Raw genomic sequence first — 18730 nt, 5'->3', positions numbered from 1 at the left:
GAGTGGCCTTGGTTAGCTCACTGACCTCTAGAAGCCAGGCACTTTACACATAAAGGGTGGTGGGAGCTTCCTGCCTCCCAGAGCTGGGGAGGGAAGGAAATAAGGTACAGACTTGAGAGCCTTTTGTGAAAGGTAATGCACAGCCCAGGCAAGAGGAACCAGCTGTGGTGGGGAATGAGGCAAAGTTATGAACTTTCATGCCCTGGCTTAAGTCATTTTTGATTAGCGACACTGCCCAGATCCCTGTATTCCCCTGAAGAGACCTCAGAAGATTAGACCTAGAGACCCTGAAAGAGATGCCCAGCAGGATTTCTAGTTTTAACAAATCGGCATCTTTGGGGCTCTGCTCCAGGTCACCCATTACCACCTACAGCTTTGAAAGGAAAAGGCCTCCTAAAAGCCCGGAGTCCTACGGGTCCTTGACTGGACAGGTAGGCATTCACCTGGGTCAGGTAGAAAGCTGGGAGCCCATGGGAAATGACAGGCATCTTAGAAAATCTGATTTGTTTAGCTGTGTTAAGACGATATAGATGATTCTGGAAAACTCCAGGGAGCTGGAAAGCACACGTTCAGAGGGCTTCAGGTGGGCTCCTGCTTCCGGGATGGTGGAGTAAAGGTACTTGTCCCTAGGTGCAACTGAGAACCCTAGACATTCTATACAAAATAAGCATAAGAAAATTCTAAAAGATAGAGAGAAGACAGACCTGCTTCTTGGGACCTGGGGACCCAAGAAACAGCATAGCAGTGAGTTCCTGGTGAGTTTTCTTTTTGCCTCATATAGCCCAGAGTTGGAGCTGAAGAAGCCAGAAATGAGGAAATGCCAATGGGCAGGCAAAAAAATGCCCCAACAGAAACCTGGTCTCTCTAGCTAAAGAAGCAGGAAAGGGGCAGCCTAGCAGAACAGACACTTTTAGGCAAAAACTGCTCTACTCTAACTAAACACCATAGAAAAGATTGTGGCTCCACCCCCACCAGCAAAGATCCAGTGGGGAGATTAGACTTCCCCCTTCACCAGACTGCAATGAAGCGTCCCAAGTCCCCCACGGGAGTGGTGTCAGAGAAGGCCAGGTAGGGAGCCAGGATTTTCATTCCCCACTGGGTGGTGACAAGACCTCACCCCAGTCCTTGTCATGATAGTGGAGAGACCACACTGGGAGCAGTAACAAGGCACTCCTGTACCTCCCAGCCATGGAGGTATCAGTGGGAGCCTGATGGGGAGCTGGATTTCCCAACCAACCCCCTTTCTCTGCTGGAGTAGTGTCAGAGGAAGCCAGCTGAAACAGAAGGTTTAAATGAGATCCAGTCTCATAACATAATACCCCAAATGCCCAAGTTTCTGTAGAAATTCACTCATAACAAGAGCTAGGAAGATCTCAAACTGAATGAAAAAAGGCAATCAATAGAAGCCAACGCCAAGATGACAGAGATGTTGAAATTATCTGACAAAGATTTTAAAGCAGGCATCATAAAAATGCTCCAAGAAACAGCTATAAACACCCTTGAAACAAATGAAAAAAATAGAGTGTGTCAGCAAAGAAACAGAAGCATAGAGAAGAACCAAATAGAAATTTTAGACTGAAATATATGATAACTGAAATTTAAAAGAAAAATTCAATGGATGTGCTTTACTGAAGGCCGGAGGGGACAGAGGAAAGAATCACTGAACCGGAATATAGGACAATAGAAGTTACCTAAGCTGAATAACCAAGAGAAAATAGACACAAGATAAATAAGTAAACACAGCCTCAGGGACCTGTGAGATTGTAACAAAAGATCTCATGTTTATGTCGTTGGACTCCTGGAAGGAGATAAGAGAGGAAGTGAAACTGAAAAAATACTTGAAGAAATAGTGGCTGAAAACTTCCCAAATTTGGCAAATAACATAAACCTACAGATTCGTAAAGCTGAGCAAAATTCCAAAGAGAATAAACTCAACAAAATCCACACCAAGGTAAAAAATAGGTAAACTTCTGAAAACTAAAAACAAAACAGAAGTCTTAAAAGCAGTGAGAGAGAAATGACACCTCATCTATAAGGGGGAAACAATTCAAGTGACAGTGAATTTCTCATTGGAAACCATGGAGGCCAGAAGGAAGTGGCACAACATTTTTCAAATGCTGAAAGGAAAGAAAAGTCAACTCAGAATCCTATATCCAGCAAAAATATTCTTCAAGAATGAAGGGGGGGCTTCCGTGGTGGCACAGTTGTTGAGAGTCCACCTGCCAATGCAGGGGACGTAAGTTCGTGCCCCGGTCTGGGAAGATCCCACCTGCCGCGGGGCGGCTGAGCCCGTGAGCCATGGCCGCTGAGCCTGTGTGTCCGGAGCCTGTGCTCCGCAATGGGAGAGGCCACAACAGTGAGAGGCCCGTGTACCGCAAAAAACAAACAAACAAACAAAAGAATGAAGGGGAAATCAAGACAGTTTCAGATGAAGAAAAACTGAGAGAATTTATTGCCAGAAGACCTACCCTAAAAGAGTGCTAAAAGAAGTTTCCTAAACAGAAAATAAACAATAAAAAATGAATCTTGGGGCTTCCCTGGTGGCACAGTGGTTGAGAGTCCGCCTGCCGATGCAGGGGACGTGGGTTCGTGCCCCAGTCCAGGAAGATCCCACATGCCGCAGAGCGGCTGGGCCCGTGAGCCATGGCCACTGAGCCTGCATGTCCGGAGCCTGTGCTCCGCAACGGGATAGGCCACAACAGTGAGAAGCCTGCATACTAAAGAAAAAAAAAAAAGAATCTTGGAACATCAGGAAGGAAAAAAAATATGGTAAGCAACAATATGGGTAAATGCAATTGACCCTTTCTTTCTCTTCTTGAGTCTTCCAAATTATATTTGACAATTGAAGCAAAAATTATAACACTTTCTGATGTAGTTTTAAGTGATGTAGAAAGAACAAGTAGCAAACAAAAATTAAAATTGCAGACTTAAAGTTTAATGTATCAATAATTAAATTAAATGTAAATGGTTTAAATAGACCAATTAAAAGACTAATATTGACAGAGTGGCTTGAAAAACATGACCTGACCATACACTATCTACAAGAAACTCACTTCAAATATAATAATACAGGCAGGCTGAAAGTAAAAGAATAGACAAAATGTATATCCTACCAACATTAATCAAAAGAAAATAGGAGTAGCTATATTAATATCAGATAAAGTAGACTTCAGAGCAAAGAAAATTACTAGAGTAAGAAAGGAATATTATATAACAGTAAAAGAGTCAAGCCACCAAGAAGATATAGCAATCCTAAATGTATATGCACCAAACAACAGAGCTATAAAATATGTGAAGCAAACAGTGATGGAACTGACTACAATTATAGTTGGAGACTTCAACACCCCTCTCTCAATAATCGATAGAGCAATTAGACAGAATATCAGAGCAAGGATATAGAAGAACTCAACAACACCGTAAACCAACAGGATCAAATCAACATTTATAGAACAGATTCTTTTCATGTGTCCACAGAATATACACCGCAATAGACCATATTCTGGGACATAAAATAAACTTCAGCAAAATTAGAATTTAAATCAAAGAGAATGTGTTCTCCAATTACAGTAAAATCGAACAAGAAATCAATAATAGAACGATAACAGAAAAATCTCCAGCCACTTGGAAGCTAAATAATACACATCTAAATAATCCGTGGGTCAATGATAAAGTCTAAATGAAAAATTTTTAAATATATTGAACTGAATTGAAATAAAAATACAACATATCAGAATGTGTGTGACATACCTAAAGCAGTGCTGAGACAGAAATTTATAGTACTAAATGCATAATTAGCAAAGAGAAAAGCCTCAAATCAATAATCTAAGCTCCATCTTGACAAAATAAAAAAGGAAGAGCGAAATAAACCCAAATCAAGCAGGAGGAAGGAAATAATAAAGAGCAGAAATCAGTAAAATTGAGAACAGAAAATGAATAGAGAAGACGCAATGAAACAAAGAGCTGAGTCTTTGAAAATATCAACAACATTGACAAAACTTTAGCAAGACTAACAGGGAGAGAGAAAGAAAGAGAAGGAAAGAGAGAAATTACCAAAATTAGAAATGAAATGTGATATCACTATAGACCTTGCAAGTACACAATTGGATGGTAAGGGAATACTATGAATAACTCTACGCACATAAATTTGACAACCTAAATGAAATGGACCAGTTCCTCAAAAAATGCAAACTACTACAGTTCACCCATATGAAATAGATAATTTGAATAGCACTATAATTATTGAGGAATTTTAATTTTTAAATACCCTAAAAAGAAATCCCCAGACCAGATAGTTTCACTGGAGAATTTTACCAAATGCTTAAAAAATTAACACCAACTCTATACAATGTTTTCCAGTAAGCAGAAGAGGAAGGAACACTTTCCAATTTATCTTATGAAGCTAGAATGACCCTGATATCGAAACCAGACAAAGACAATACCAAAAAGAAAAACTACAGGCCGACATCCCTCATCAATATAATGTGAAAATCTTTAATGAAACATTAGCAAATAAAATTCAGCAATGTATAAAAGCAATTATGCATCATGACCAAATAGGGTTTATTCCAGGAATGCAAGGTTGGTTCAACATTTAAAAATCAGTTAGTATAATTGACCATGTTAATGGTCTAAAGAAAAATCACATGATAAATCCATCAATGCAGGAAAAACATTTGATAAAATTCAACAACCATTCATGGTATAATGTTCAGAAACATAGGAATAGAGGGGAATTCATTCAATTTGATAAAGAACATCTACAAAAAACTACAGGTAATATTATCTTAATGGTTAAAGACTGAATGGTTTCTCCTAAAATTTGGAATAAGGCAAGATGTTAGCTCTCACCACTTATATTCAAATCGTGCTGGAAGTTCTAGCCAATGCAACAAGACAAGAAAAGGAGTATGGATTGGAAAGGAGGAAATAAACTGTCCGTATTTGCAGCTAACTTCATCATCTACATGAAAAATCCAAAAGAATCTATTAAAGAAAAAAAAACCTCCTAGAAGTAATAAGCGATTTCAGGAAGGTCATAGGGTACAAGATAAACATACAAAAATCTACTGTATTTCTGTATACTAGCAATGAACATGTGGGCACAATAATTTAAAATGCAGCGCCATTTACAGTCACTCAAAAAATGAAATACTTAGGTGTAAATTTAACAGGACATGTACGAGATTGGTATGCTGAAAACTACAAAAAAAAAGCTGATGAAAAAAATTAAAAAATATCTAAATAAATGAAGCAACATATATGTTCATGGATTGGAAGACTCACCATAGTAAAGATGTCAGTTCTCTGCAGTTCCTACCAAGATCCCCCAACATGTTTGTAGATGTAGAAAAGGTTATTCTAAAATTTATATGGAACAGCAAAGGAGCTAGAATAGCGGAAATGGTCTTGAAAAAGAATAAGTAAGAAGAGTCAGTCTACCTGATTTTAAGATTTATTATAGAGAAATCAAGACTTTGTGGTATCAACAGAGAGGTGACACATAGAGCAATGGGATGGAATAAAGGACCCAGAAGTAGACCCACACAAATAAGCCCAAATGACTTTTGACCAAGGTGCAAAAGCAGTTCAGTGGAGGAAAGATGATAACCTTTTCAATAACTAGTGCTGAAGCAATAGGACATCCATAAAGAAAAACAAACAAACAAACAAAAACCTATCTAAGTCTTATGCCTTATACAAAAATTAACTCAAAATGGATCATGGTCTTAACTATAAAATGTAAAACTATAAAACTTTTAGGGGGAAAATGTAAGGGGAAAATCTCCGGGATCTAGGGCTGGGCAAAGAGTTCTTAAGCTTGACCCCAAAGCATGATCCATAAAAGAAAAAAAATGATAAGTTGGATTTCACCAAAGTTAAAAGCTCATGATCCACAAAAACAAACAAACAAAAAAACCTCTTATAAAGATGAAGACAAGCTACAAACTGGGAGAAAATATTTGCAAACCACAAAATCTGACCAAGTACTGGTATCTGATATGTATAAAAAACTCTCCAAACTCAACCATAAAAAGAAATCAAACAATCTAATTAGAAAATGGACAAAAATCATGAAGAGAAATTTCTATGACGAGAATATACAGATGGCAAATAAGCACATGAAAAGATGTTCAACATCATTAGTCATTAAAGATAGGCAAATTAAAACCACAGTGAGATATAATTGCACACCTGTCGGAACGGCTAAAATAAAAAATGACACCACCAAATGCTGGTGAGGATGCAGAAAAACTGGTTCACTCATACATCGTAGGCAGGATGTAAACTGGTACTATAAAACCATTGGGAAGTTTGTTTAAAAACAAAAAACAACTAAATATACAACTACCATGTGACCCAATAATTGTCCTATTGTGCATTTATCCCAAATAAATGTAAACTTATGTTCACACAAAAACCCTGTACAGAAGGTTATAGTAGCTTTACTAATAATTGCCAAAAATTGGAGATAAGCCAGATGTCCTTTAATAGATGATTAAGTTACCTACGGTCCACCCACATCAGGGAGTGGTACTCACCCATAAAAAGGATTGAACTGTCTATACACACAACAACCTGATGAATCTCCACTGAATTGTGCTGAGTGAAAAAAGCCCATCCCAGAAGGTCACACATAGCATGATTCCATTTATAGATATCATTAAAAAAGCAACATTATTGGAGAACAGATTCATGATAGCCAGGAGTTAGGGAGGCATGCGGCGCAGTGGGGGGAGGTGCTGACTATAATGGGACAGCCCAAGGAAGCTTATGGTGACAGAAAGTTCTGTATCTTGATTGTGATTGTGGCTACATAACACTACACACATGATAAAACTGCACGCACACACACGCACGTACACACAAGTGCATGTAAAAGTAGATATTATTATCCTATCCTGCAGATGGGGAAACAGAGGCTTGGAAAGGTCCAGCCACGAGCCCCAGAGCCTCTGTCTCTCCAGAGCACATGCCCATGGCCACTCTGCCTCACTCCCTCTGCCCTTGCAGGCCACACCAGACAGCAGACAGAGGACAGGGAGACCCCACCTTGACACCCTGCTGGCAGTAGACTAGCTCCCCTAAGATGGGGCCTGGGAGGGGTGAAGCCCACCCAGGCAGGTCTTTTTTCTTTCTTTTTTTTTTTTTTTTTGCGGTACGCGGGCCTCTCACTGTTGTGGCCTCTCCTGTTGCGGAGCACAGGCTCCGGACGCGCAGGCTCAGCGGCCATGGCTCACGGGCCCAGCCACTCCGCGGCATGTGGGATCTTCCCGGACCGGGGCACGAACCCGTGTCCCCTGCATCGGCAGGCGGACTCTCAACCACTGCGCCACCAGGGAAGCCCCCCAGGCAGGTCTTGATGGAGAAGGCAGGGGCAGCGTTCCCCTGCTTCTCTTCCATCTCCACCCCACCTGACCCTGGCACTAGCCCAGTGCCAGCACACAGGGGACGCTCCACACCGCTGTTCCCTTCCTACTCCTTGCTGACTTGAGTCCCCATTGGGTCACCCACCCCTAACCAATGCCATCTCCCCTTTTCCAGAGCTGAACTTCGTCACCCAGTCCCCAGAGCTGGCAAGACATGGGCCCTATTTTCCAAACCCTGACGCCTTTCATTTAACCAGAAGACGTGGAGGGGTGAGTTGGAGACTGGGGTTTTGCTGGAGCTGGAGATGGGGAAGATCTGGAAAGAGAGCACCCTTGCAGGGAGTGCTGATGGAGGGTCTGATAAGCAGGAAAACAGTGTTTGACAGCAGCTGCCTTCCTTCTGCCATTCTAGCGGGGACACTTGAATTATTTATGCACCATTGTGCAGGTGTGGGGAAATCCCCCCACGTGTCTTTGCGTTTGAATAGGGAGAACGGCTAGGAAGCATAGAAGGAAGGCAGCATCACTGCACACAGTGAACTGAGTCTCAGGTCCCTCGTCAGTAAAATGGGGCGGCAGCAGCATCTCCCTCTTGTCAAGGTCAAGCAAAGATAATCCATGTAAAATGATTAGAAGAGTAGCTGGAACATAGTAGGTGCTCAATAAATGCTAGTTGCCTAGTGCATGTTAGTTAAATGGGGCAGCCCTCTCTGGGGTCAAAATGCCGCTTAGCCTTCCAGAGCCAGCCCATATTGCAGCTCTGTGAGATTTCTCTGGCTCCTAGCTGGGATTAACCACATCTTCCTCTGTTCTCCCAAAGCCCTTTCTTTGGGCCTCTGTTATTGCCTTGCTCGATCCGCCCTGCGTTATATACCTAAGAACCTCAAAGTCCATGCCTGCTCCCCCAGACCCACCCCTGTCAGGGAACAGAGGTCACACTGCTCATCTTTGAGCATCAGAAGCAACTTACCTTCCGAAAGAACCGCCTCTGAGCTAGAGCTCGGAGTCAGGATCTCATCTGACCTTCCCAGAAGGTGTCGTCAGCCCTTTCACAGGTGAGAACACTGAGACCCAGAGAGAAGTAACTTTCAGCCAGGAGCTGGGAGAGCCAGGGTGCAACTCAGAGATTCTGAGCTCACTTTCTATTACCCTGCCCTGCCGGCATCAAGGAAGATGAGTGACTCCAGACCCAAATAAGGGAGGAGGCAGACAGGCAGACCAGCTGCATGCCTCTCTCCTCAGCCCTCAGAGATCACCCAGATCTCTTACCATGCCGAAGTTTTGTTTCTTGCCCAAGCACTTTGGGACTAACCAGGTTGTTTCCAAACACATTACCTAATTGTGCACATATTTATTTAATGCCGTCTCTTGAATATTAAACAATCGGTAATTCGGAACAGAAACACGGGCGTCTAAACCCAGCAGCTTTTGACAGGTGTGGGTGGGGAAGGAGGCTGAGGAGAGCCATCTATGAGCCATTACGGGGTAAAGAGGTGACACCCCCCTCCTCCTCCCAAGATGGGTTGAAAGGCCTCCCAGGTTTATGGTTGGCAAAAACGTCGTGGAATTTTCACCATTGGGGTTCCACCTCTTTTATTATATAACAACAAAGATGCATTAGCTCTTCCCTAAAGGATGCTTGGAGCCGGGGCTTGGCCACCTGTTTATCTGTTTATGAGTGTTTACTGAGCATCCTCTGTGTGCAGTCTCTGTTACACTCTGATTCACCCTTGGGGTGCCTTCGAGTATGAAACACATGAGACTTGGTCCTCATACAGGAGACCAAATAAATACAGAAGATGGCTTCTGGGCGTGGTAGGCACTGTGAAGAAAACAAAACAGGGCTGCAGGGTGGGGACCGGCGGGCAGTCCCTGAGGAGGGGACTTCTGACCAGAGGTCCCGATGGGAGAAGCAGCCAGCCATGCAGAGGTCAGTGTGGTGGGGAGAGCATTCCAGGCGGATGGGGACGGGGCAAGGAGCAAGTGGCCCTGGTGGGGTTGAGGAAGAGCGAGAAAGGCAGTGGGCTGGGGAGGGGTGAGTGAGGGCCCCATGTAGGCTACGCAGGCAGAGGGATACCCCTCTGCCAGAATTGTTGGGGCCAGACCGAGAGGGCCCCCATGAGGAATTGGAATTGCAGTCTGTGTGCAGCGGCAAAGCTGTTGGAGGGCTCTAGCAATCTGATGAATGTTAGGAAGACATCTTTCTGCAGCTGGGAGAGGACTGGGGGGTGGCAGGCATGCAGGGAAGAGCTGGGTCGAGGTTCTAGGGCTGGAGTGCTGGGGGTGGGCAGGGAGACTCCAGGGAAGGCACAGGAGGGGCTGACCGGGCCCCAAATGCTAAAGGATCTGTCCAAGGTGTTTCTCCCAGGGCAGCTGTGGAGGGCCTGGCCTGAGCCTGCAGGAATCACAGTAACTCTGATATTGATGATAATAATAGTACCTAGGATTTACTAAGCACTTACTGGCTGTGAGCCAGACATTGGGCCGAGCCCCTGATCCTCACCAGCAGCCTGTGATATATGTACGTTCATTATCTCCATTTCACAGAAGAGGGAGGGGACCAAGGTGCAGAGTGGTGAAGTGAAATGCCCAGGGTTGCTCAGCGAGTTAGTAGCAAAGGTGGGATTTGAACCTCGTCCATCTGACTCCGCACGTATGGCCCTCAGTCCATGCTGGCTGAATGAACTGATAACAATAACAGCAATAGCAATAATGAGAGCAGTCACTTAACTATGGTGCTGGCTATGTGCCCGGCCCTACTCTAAGTGCTTTAAAAAAACACTAATCGTTTAGCCTTCACAACAGCCCATGAGGCAGGCACGACCATTATCCCCATTTTACAGAAGGAGAAACTGAAGTATGGAGCTTACCCTAGCCAGGATTTGAAACCGGGAGTTCTGGCTCCAGAGTCCAGGCTTTTAGCAAAATGCAGTGTAAGTTGGGGGAAGTGGACCACCTACGATCTGACTTGGCGCCATCTGCATTTCCAAGTCTGGGGCCAGGCCCCAGGCCTGCGGGTGGGGCAGGCCCTCCGGGAGCCTGTGGGAGACCACGAAGGGCTGAGCTGTCCCCCACAGAGCCTGCTGGCTCCCCAGTGGCCAGAGCAGAGGGCCTCCCAGAGCCTGGCCCTCCTATAGCTGCCAAGGTGAGCCAGTGCGGCCTGAGCAGAGAAAGTCCTTGACAGCAGAATGGAGAAGTCCCACCACTCTCTTTGCCGACAGGCGCGTACAGAGAGAAGTGAACCGAGAGGGGTTCATCAAGCCAGAGAACGTCCATGGGAAATGTTTACTCCAAGTCTGTTCAGGAACAACCCCCAAAACAGTCCCAGTGGAACCTCTTTTAAGTAAAAACTACAGGCATCGTTCCCTATAAATAAATCCAACGGGCAGAGTTTCCACATCAGAGCAACATATTAGGCCGTCGTAACTAAGGCCAGTTTACAAGTAAGTCAGCCGTCCTTCAGAGGTGGACGGTAATTCCCATCTGAGGGGCAGTGCTGGGGCCGGGGAACAATGCATGCGAAAGTGCTGTGTGAAAGGCGGAAACTTACACACATAAGGGCTTTTAAAGATTCGCGGATTCGTAAACATCTCATCCTTTCCTTGCATCCTGTTCTCCTCAGTGAGAGAACAGAGAAAAACATGGGCCCATGCCCTGGCCAGTCTGCCCAAGAGTCTGCAATACCAGGGATGGAGCAGAGAGGCTGGGGTAACGCACCCCAAGCCCCGGAAACTCCTCAAAACAGGTTCTGTATTGGGGAGGTGGGCGTGGCAGACGACCAAGCTCCGCGGCTCTCCTGCCGGTTTCAGGTCCTGACCGTGCAATCCTTGGCAAGGCGTTTAAATTTCTGCCACTGCAGATTTATGTCTTTAAAATGGGAGTAAGAAGCCCTCCCTCTTGAGACTGTTGGAAGGATTAAGTGGGAGAGGACATCTCAGGGCATGGAGTGTCACCTGCTGCTCAGTGGGTCTCTGCCCCGGGCGGCCCCAGTGGGAACGGTTGCCTCAGGTGTGAGGACCCCAGACCCCTTCCCACTGGAAGCACATCAGTTTCTCTGAACCGTACAAACACTGGGAACACTTTGCCACCTGTGTTAGTTTGCTGGGGCTCTTGTGACAAAGCACCACAAGCTGGGTGGCTTAAATTAGCAGACGTTTAGTGTCTCACAGACCTGGAGACTGGAAGTCTGGCATCACGGGGTCGATTCCTTTTGAGGGCCGTGAGGGAGACTATGTTCCCGGCCTCCCCTGCAGCTTCTAGTGGTTGGAAGTTTCGTGATCCTTGGTGATCCTTGGCTTGTGGATGCATTGCCCCATCCCCACCTGCACATCATCTTCCCTCTCTGCTTGTCTATCTCTGTGTCCAAATTTCCCCTTTATAAGGACACCAGTCCTGTAGGGGCAGAGTTCACCCTAATAACCCTCTCTTAACTTGCTTACCTCTGAAAAGACCCTATTTCCAAATGAGGTCATATTCACAGGTACTGGGAGTTAGGACTTCAACATCCCTTTTGGGGGACACACAACACCCTCCTAATTGTTTGAAGCTGACTCTGAATGGGCTCCAGTTTCATTCACGACATTTCTGAAATAGGCTCAAAGAATATTTTACATCATTTTCTAAAAGAACAGTGTCCTCAGAATCACTGACTCCTTAGCTTCCAGTAGATCCCTCATGAACGCTTGGCCTTAACAAACCCCAGTCTGGCTCTCTCAGCCATTATCTTATATGAAGAGCAGGTGGGTTTGAACCCAAGCCCTTGGTCAGCCCTGACTGTGAACTGGACTCCAGGAACATGGGAAGCCACGGTCCCAGCTGTTGATGCGGTCACAGGGGAAGGCCACAGGACAGATAGGAGTGCACCAGGGTCCTTCCCAGCAATGATCTTTGAGAGGTGAGGGGAAGAGGCTTCCTTCCCGGGAAGGAAGCCTTTGTCTCCTTGCAGGTGAACATGAGTGCTCCCAGGGCCACAAGAGAACCCTCACCTGCTCTTTCCGTGGTCAGATAACTAATCAGTCACTCAACTGTCATTCTGGGATGAGACCCACTCCCGGGCCTCTGTGTACACAGGAAGTGCAGGGGAACCCCGAGCCCATCATCCCCACGGCACCCCCAGCCCGGGTCCCTGGAGAGTGAGGGGTCAGTAGTAGACCCCACCTTCTTGCCTGATCTCCATTCTTAAAATAATCTCCCCCACCTTGAATATTGGAGGTGCCCACTTCACTTGCACTGAGAGCCAGGAATCCGTTTCCAAACGCGCCGGGACCGGGTAGGAGTGCCCTGGACTCGGCACAGGCAGGCCTGGGTGCTGGGCCGAGTCCCAACGCTGCCAGTCTGAGCTCTCTGATCCCAGGTGAATCTTGCACTGTTCCAGCCTCAGTTTCCCATGTACAAAGTGGAGATGGTTCCTACCTCACGAGTGAGGGCCATCTCTAAAGGGCTCGTGCAGTGCCGGGCATCCAGTCGGCATGCTCCCTCTTCTCTCTCTGGGCTTCAGTTTCCTTCCCTGCCAGCAAGGCTGTTGGACCAAACGGGCTCTGGCAAGCTCCATGTGGCTCTTGGGGTGTCCTCCAGGGAGTCCAGCGTCTGGCCGGGCAGAAGAAACCTCCCAGCCCATAGGCCTGCTCTGCCGGGAGCTCGCTGAGTGAGCTGGGGCAACTGCTCCCCACTGCTCACAGGCCTGCTGGCTCAGGGTGACCGTGGCGAGGTTCCTGGAGACTCTGACCTCATGCAGCCATCCAGAGGTCTGAGTTTGTGCCTCACCAGGTGCCCTAAATTCTCATACCCCATTCTTTTCTTGGCCATCTCAAAGGCTCTGAGAATGCCAGTCAGATGCTCCCTACCCATCTCCAGGTACCCAGGCCACCTCCGGCATGCTGGAGGCAAAAGCATCTTCATGGGGACACCGCCCAGCACCTCGCACATGCCATGTCCTGTGCTCGGCACCCGACAAGTACTTGTGCAGCTGAATGTATTATGGGATCCGCTCACCCAGGTTGAAGTCCAGGGGGCAGAATGTTTTACCCCTTCTGGGGGAGGGAGGTAAATGTCCCAGGGACATTTCTATTCTCCGAGTGGAGCCGCAGTAGAAGAAGATGCATAACAGAAGCCACTAGTGCACTCGTGGTGGGCTTGTGGGCAGGAAGGCTAGGGATGGGCTGCCTTCAAGTCAGCCTTTCTCTGCAACTCTTGTTGTGGAGTGAGGTCTGACCCTGAGCCTTGAGATGGTACTGTTGGTGCCTTTTCACTGTCTCTGGGGGAATTCTGCTCACCTCACTGCACCAAGGTGAGAATGAAACAAGAAAATATGTAGGAAGTAGCGTGGGCACGTGGCGTGGTAGAGAGAGCATGGACATTGGGTTCACACCTGGCCCTGCTGGGTGACCTTGAGCAAGTGACCTCCCCTCTCTGGGCCTTAGCTGACTGATCTAGAAACAGGTCACAGTGTTGTCATGAGGACCAAAGGCGCTTCTGTAGGCCACGTGCCCACCCCAGCCTCTCTCCCCCCCACACCCCCAACCCCACCAGCTGATTGCATGACAGGCCTTGCCCCCCTTTGCGGGGCTCCTGGCATTATGCAGACAGGCCAGATGCCCAACGTCAGGTGCCAAGAGCAGAACCCCCTGGGCCCGGTCTGGGAGGGGTCCTGCCCTCCGGGTCTGTCCTTTCACTTGGTCTATCTTCGCTGGGTGCTGGCAGCTGCAGTAGCAGAAGCACTGTGCTCAGGCTTGGAAAGACCAGACAGTGTCAGTCACTCAGTGTGGGGCCCTTTCCTCTCTGTGCCTCAATTTGCCTGTCTGTAGACTGGGCGCAGCACCCCCTGCCTCAGGGGCTGGCATGGGGGCTACTGAGGTAACCAATAGGCAAGGGCCTGGTAGGTAATTGCTCAAAACTATTTGCTGCGTCAGAGTGCAATGGGGTCAAAGGCCACTGGGGTCCCAGGCATTCCTGAGCTCCCTCAGGCCTCACTCTCAGCCTTGGCCTGCCTGGGGTCGAGGGTGCCCCCTCCCCAGGGTCAGCGGGAGAAATAAGAAGGGACCTGCCTTCCCTTCAGTAGGGAAGAACAATAAAAACTTGTAGCATCTTATTGTTAGAAGGAACCAAAGAACTCCTCAACAACCCCACCCAATAACTGGTAACTTTTTAATTTCTTGCTGGTTACCTCCAGGGACAGGGGCCTCACTACCTCTTGCGTGACCCAGAGCAGAGACGGCACCCAGTTCACACACCTTGTGCTCAGGCGTTTTATGCATGTATAAACCCAGTGCTCCTTACTCAGGGCATTATGACTTTTAGTTTACACACAATTTTAACCACATGAGTTATCTGATTTCTTTAGCTTAATTGAAGACCCTGCTCGGGTTTCACCTCCCCTGAAACATCCCCAGCAGGACTTCCATCCCCATGAAAATTAACCACTCACCCTCTGTCCCTGCAGCTCTTCAGATACGTCTCTGTTGTAGAATGTATCCTATTGTGTTTTACTTGGCTGTTCAGTTACATCTCTCTCACTAGATCCTAACTCCCTAGAAGGAGTGGGGCAGTGGAAAGAGCTTGCTTGGACCTTAACTCAAATAAGTCTGACCTTCATGCCCTATTCCCTCCTGGCTGTGTGACCCAGAGGAAATGATCTAACCTCTCTGAGCACACGGATCAACGTCAGAGTCTTCATGAGCCTCTCACCCTCCTTGAGCAGAGTCCAAGTCTTCCTACCCCTGTCTCCCTAGTCCCTGACCCACAGTGGGTGCTGAGTACTTGTTGAGGAGAGGAAGCGCAAGGAGGCCATGGGTACAAGTTATGAGGTGGCAGGGGAGGGAGTTTTTCTGCTGGAAGAGCCAAGAGACAAAACAGTCAGGAAAATAAGATGCGTAGGCCAGACACGTGCAGCAGTCTGGGGCTACTTAGGGAAGGGGCAGCAGAGGGAAACACGTCACCACCCAGGAGCCACCCCAGGCAAGCTGCCAGCACTGTGGTCCCTGAACCAACTTTGTTCAACAGGAGAGTGTTCATCTAGTACCTGTGTGACTTAAACTGCCTTTTAAAAAGCAAAAGGCTGAGAAGCGAAGGAAATCGCGAGGGTGACTAAATAATATGTTTGCGACATAGATGTTCTACTGGTTGTCAAATAGGAGCTGTTGTGATCAGCAAAATATCAATTCATGTAAAAGTGAAAAACATAGTCAAGGGCGGGTTCCTCACACCTGAAACGTTTAAAATAAAACAAACGTCAGCGCGCAAAGGGGAAGATTACAGGAGCTGGGAAGTCCCTCGTGTGGAACTGCTCTTCTCCAGAGATGCTGGAGAAAGTCTGGCTCTCCGTTCGACAGGAAACAGGTGTGTTTTCTTCCTGTTCTCTGTCAGTGGACAGAAGGGAATCGGGCATGCTCTAAGGGAACAAGCGAGGAGTGTCATGGGGCCACGAGACAGGATGAGTGGGGGACTGTGTCACCTTTTTTCCCTTTAGTCTAGAGAGGCTTCCTGGAGGAGGCGAGATCCAGGCTGTTTGGTCCAGGCCCTCCCCACTGCCCCTGGCCTGGCCTCTCCCCAGTGCTCACACACACGTGGCTGCTTCGTTGGAAGCCTCTATGCTCGGGTCTGGCCAGATGCACATGTGGTGGCTGCCCTTTCCCGACGTTCCCAGGGCCACTCTATACCAGTGACTTGTACAGGGAGTCCTCAGAACAAAAGGACTTCCAGGTAACAGGATTGGAGCCAGGGCACCGCTGATAGGATCAGAAGCCTCAAGTGAACGGTAGCCCAGGAGGAAGCCAGGGCCACAGAGAAGTGCTCACCACCCACACTGCTTTTGGCAGTGGCACTGTTTTGCCGAGCATAGGCGCTGTGGAGGCCGGCCATGCTCCCCCGCCCCTCCCCACCCTGGCCTCCCCCTCGCTGGTCCCAAGACCAGAGAGGGAGGCAGCCCTGCTGGCAGCTGGACCAGGCGCCGTGGCCACCTCACAGGGTATAGCCACAGGCTGCAGACTTCTGTGGTTGCTGTCGGTGCTGAAGCCAAGAGGTCAGAGTGGGGGTTTGTGTCCGTGGCCTGGGATGCAGCGGGGACACCGGGGGATTCGCCACCATCTCTAGCCCAGGTATGGGTGAGTGGTTCACCGGCACAGCCCGCAGCCCTGGTCTGGCTGGGCCCCTCGGGGTCCTGGGACTCCAGCGCAGGGCGGGCACTGAGACGGAAGCAACTTAGTGCAAGGGGAGGGGCCGCAAGCCTGTGAGTGCTGGGCCGGGAGGGAGGCTGGAGGGCAGGCACGCCCTTTGGAAGTTTATGAGGAGCCCCACGGGGTCAGTCTCTGGCCCTCACTCAGCTCTCTGGGCACCCTTCCTGCGGAGGGCTGCTAACGTGAGCGCGAGAGTGAGATAGCCCAGGTTCAAATCCAGACCGCTGTGTGACTTTGCACATTTACCTCTGCTCTCTGTGCCTCAGTTTCCCACCCTATAAAATGGGAGTGGTGATAGTGGGACCTATTTCTTAAGGCTGTTACGAAGATCGGATAAGATGGTAGATGCAGCCGCATAGCTCTGGGCATCTCCACTGCCCCTGCTACTCCCTGAACAAGGGACCCACCTTTAGAGGGTGCCTGATCAGCGCTGGAAGGAAAATTAGGAGACTCCTTAGGTTATCTGCCTGATTCACAGGTGCAGCTGCAAAGGAGATGATCTAGGTTATAGCCTCAGACTTCAAATCAGACAGACCGGGGTTGGAACCCTGTGTCTGCAAACTTTTCAGCTGGAAGCCTCAGACAAGTTCTTGACCCTCTGACCCCCATTTTTCCATATGTGAAGTGGAGATAATTGTAGGATCTACTCCATGGGATACTTGTGAGGATGAAATCATGCCTCACACATAAAAGTTTATCCTGTGCTTCATACTTAAATCGGGAGCCACTATCACCACCACCATCATCACTATTGTTACTATTATTGTTGTTGTCATTGTTGTTGATGATGATGTTTCGAGGAAAGGGAGACTCGGAGAGGGAAAGGGACCTGCCAGCAGTCACACAGCAAGTCAGAGGGCAAGACAGGGTCCAGCCCCGACCTCCTAACCCCCAGCCCCTGTTCTTTCTGCTTCCCTCACCATCTCATTGAACCTCATTGGTCTTCGCCGCCCCTCAGCACATCCTGCCTAGAGCTTGGTTTCCGCTTGCAAGAGGTCACCCTAAAGCATATAAGACCTATCTTTTACTGACCTCATTGCTTCTGGGCACAGTTTGGGGGCACCACCCAAGGGGAGCTGGCATCCCCCAAGATGCTGGGCCAGCAGAGAGCTGGGGGAGGCTATCTTCTCCCCGTGATTTCCTCAGTGCCCCTCCAAAAGCCCACAGCTTCCCGCTGTGCCCCGGGATCCTTGGCCAGGGAGACCCCTGAGGGGGGCAGGATACAGCTTTTGAGGGCAGAACTCCTTGTTTTCCAAGAGGCTCCTTAGGAAGGGAAGGATTGGGACCTCAACTTCCACCAAGGTTTCCTTGGATGTTGAGGACAGATCTGGGGTCACCCTCAGGGGTCTCCTGGTTCCTTAGCTGATCTGGGGCACCTCTGAAGGCTTGCCTCTGTCTCTCCACCTTCTAGCCATCTGAGCTTGGGCCTTCCCTGGCAGGGAGGGACGGAGGCACAAGAGGAGGCTGAGGAGGGAGAGGAGAGAGAGGATGGAGTTTGCTTTAAGGAGAAAGAAGAGTTATGTACTTGTTTTAATAATATAAATATTACATGAGCAATGATAATTATTATGATTCCCATTTATTGAACACTTACTATGCACCAGGCACTGTGCTAAGAACTTTATATATGTTATTTCAATTAATCTTGACCATAGCCTAATCAGGTAGAAAATATCATGATACCCATTTTACAGATGAGTAAACTAGAAGAGACTTATTTATATACCATGTGGTAACTACAGATGCCAAGCAGATGAAATAAAGAAGGATAGATTCTGAGTGAGATACTAGGGAGTGCTGGGGACTGTGGCAAATTGGAGAGAGCCATTCAGTTGTTTTTTTGTGGAGGCATGATACACATACATTAAAGCATGTACACAGCACTGATCTCAAATGTACCATCTGATGATTTTTACACATATTTACACCACCCAGATCAAAATACATGTAGAATATTTCTAGTACCCCGAACATTCCTTCTGAGGCATACAAATTTAATTTTTTTTTTAATTCTGCAAAACGATCACAGCCAAGAGGCACCTAAGGAAGCATGATGACTAAATATAATCTGGGATCCTGGATGGGATCCTGGAAGAGAAAAAGGACTTTAGGTAAAAACTAAAGAAATGTGACTCAAGTATGGACTTGAGTTAATATTAGCATATCAGTATTGATTCATTAATTGTGAAAAAT

This window comes from Grampus griseus (genome assembly GCF_964374135.1).
Source record: "Grampus griseus genome assembly, chromosome: 10".
Taxonomy (NCBI): Eukaryota; Metazoa; Chordata; class Mammalia; order Artiodactyla; family Delphinidae; genus Grampus; species Grampus griseus.
This window is presented reverse-complemented; position numbering follows the sequence as displayed.